We start from the raw sequence: 2811 nt of genomic DNA on the forward strand, positions 1-2811 counted from the left end.
TGGAAACCCTATAGGGTAGTTCTATTCTGTCCTATAAGGGTCACTATGAGTCAGAATCAACTTGAGAGCAACAGGTTTTGTTTTGTTTTGTTTTTTATAGTATGGCAAGAAAAAAAGAAAGAAAAGGAATAAGGAAATAAGGATTATAAATGAAGAACCAACATTGCCAAAATTTCCATTATTTTCATGTAATTTCTCTCTATGTATAATATTATAGCAAACTGTATTTTCCAAGATGACCACACCGATACCATCTCATATGCTGCTTACATAATTGACCCTCCTGTACATGACTGAATATAGGTAATACCTATATTCCTACCTCTTGAGTCTGGGTAGGAATATATGATGTCGAAATCAATGGGATATAGCAGTAGTGATGCTATGGCACTCTCTCTCTCTTTATCTCTCTCAGAATATTCGTTTTTAAAACTCAGCCACCATGTTGTAAGGAAGCCCAGGGCACATGGAGAGGTCATATGTTGGCTCCCCAGTTGAAGACTCAAATAAGGTCTCAGTCAAAAGCCAGCATCAATACTGGGAAGTAAGCAAGCCTTTTGATAATTCCAGATGCCACATTTTGAATGTTCCAGCCGAGGCCCCAGGCACTGTAAAGCAGAGATACCCAACCCTGCTGTGGACTGTCTGAATTCCTGATCCACAGAGAGCATGAGGGTTAATAAATGATTATTATTGTTTTTAGCCACTAGGTTTTGGGATAATTTGTTATGAAGCAATCAGTTACTACAAATATCAAAAGAAACTATAGATAAAATATTAGAATTAATAAGAGCTTAGCACAGTTGTGGGAGTCCCTGAGTAGTGCAAATGGTTAAAGTGCTCAGCTACTAGCCAAAAGTTTGGTGGTTCAAATCCACCCAGAGGTGCCTGAGAAGAAAGCCTTGGCAATTTCCTTCCCAAAGATCACAACCATTGAGAACCCTTCGGAGCATGATTCTACTCAGAAACAAATGGGGCTGCCATGAGTAGGAATCGACTTGACAGCAACTTTTTATTTATTTTTTTTTAAGCACAGTTGCTGGATACAAAATCAATATAAAAATAAATTGTACTTCTATATACTCACAGTAAATACTCTTCACCAACGCAGTAATTCAAAGGTATCAATTCTTCTTCAGTCTTTCCCTATTCATTGCCCAGCTTTTGCATGCATATGAGACCGCTGAAAATACCATGGCTTCGGTCAGGCACACCATAGTCCTCAGTGTGACATCTTTGCTTTTTAACACTTTAAAGAGGTCTTTTACAGCAGATTTGTCCAACGTTATACATCCTTTGGTTTCTTGACTGCTGCTTCCATGGGCTTTAATTGTGGATCTAAGTTAAAATGAAATCCTTGATAACATCAATATTTTCTCTGTTTATCATGATGTTGCTTATTGGTCCAGTTGTGAGGATTTTGTTTTCTTTATGTTAAGGTGTAATCCATACGAAGGCTGTAGCCTCTGATCTTCAGTAAGTGCTTCAAGTCCTTGCTAAAAGCAAGCAAGGTTGTGTCATCTGCATATCACAGATTGTTAACAAGTCTTCCTCCAATCCTGATGCCTCATTCTTTATATAGGTGAAACACATAGGGGTTTAAAATATTTACAAAATTCCATTTCTTAATCTGCATGGTAGTTTCATACATGTTCACTTCATTTTTTAAATTTGATATTGTGTATGTATGGTTTCATGCCTGGTAAAGTAGAGGGTCAGCAAAAAAGAGGAAGATAAGGTGAATTGACACAGTGGCTACAACAATGGACTCAAACACAGCAATGATTATGAGGATGATGCAGGACCGAGCAGTGTTTCGTTCTGTTGTATGTAGGGTCGATATGAGTCGGAACTGACTCGACGACACATAACAGCAACAACATATGTATGGTTTATGCATTTTTCTACGTATAAAAGATAACTCAAAACAGACAAGAGAAATGACAAAATAGACGTAGTTATTATAACAAACGTGGAGAAGAATAATGCCTGGTGTTTCATGTGTGGTATTTCTAATGCAACTTTATGAATTAGTTGCATTTATTTTTGCATCCTTTGAGCTTGCTTTATAAAACAAAGTATCATCACTGTTTTTCTGGGATTCATTTGTTGGTCTGTATATTTTATTGACTGTCATCTCTGTAGAAGGAACTTTACTATGTGTGGGGGACACAGAGATAAATAAGACACATGTCTTGTTCTTAAGAAGCTTGCATTTAAGCATATGAATGTTTAGTGTGAGTGAAGAGGGGTAGCTGAGCAGATCAGAGTCTAGAGTAGTGGTACTCAACCTTTAACACATGTCAGAATCCCCTGGAGGACCTGGCAAAGCAGATATCTGGGCCCCACATCCAGGGCTTCTGATTCAGTAGGGAGTTGGCATTTTTAACAATTCCCACGTGATGCTGCCCTGATCTGGGGAAACCACTTTGAGAATCTCTGATTTATATTATTTTTATAATGGTAAATATCTTCCTTTATTTTAATGACTTCTCTACCTTCAGATGAGTTTTTCCAGGCTTAAAAAATTAAACAGAAAAATATTAAGCAATGTGTCTACTTATGAAATTTAAAACAGAGTGCTTCTTAACTCTTTTTATAACTTAAGTTTTTTTCCTTTTAAATCTTATGCTTTGTTAATAAAATTAAATATGGAGAGATAAGAAAGAGGAAAGGTGACATATCTATGTCTAAACAAGGCATGAGAAAACAGGGAGATCCTTTAGTTGTTACTAGTTCAGATATGGCATCTGGAGCTCAACCTGTTTGTCAGGGGAAGAGAGTCTCGATCCTCAATGAGCTTTATGGAAT

The sequence above is a fragment of the Trichechus manatus genome, unplaced genomic scaffold (genome assembly GCF_000243295.1).
Source record: "Trichechus manatus latirostris isolate Lorelei unplaced genomic scaffold, TriManLat1.0 scaffold00150, whole genome shotgun sequence".
In the NCBI taxonomy this organism is placed as follows: Eukaryota; Metazoa; Chordata; class Mammalia; order Sirenia; family Trichechidae; genus Trichechus; species Trichechus manatus.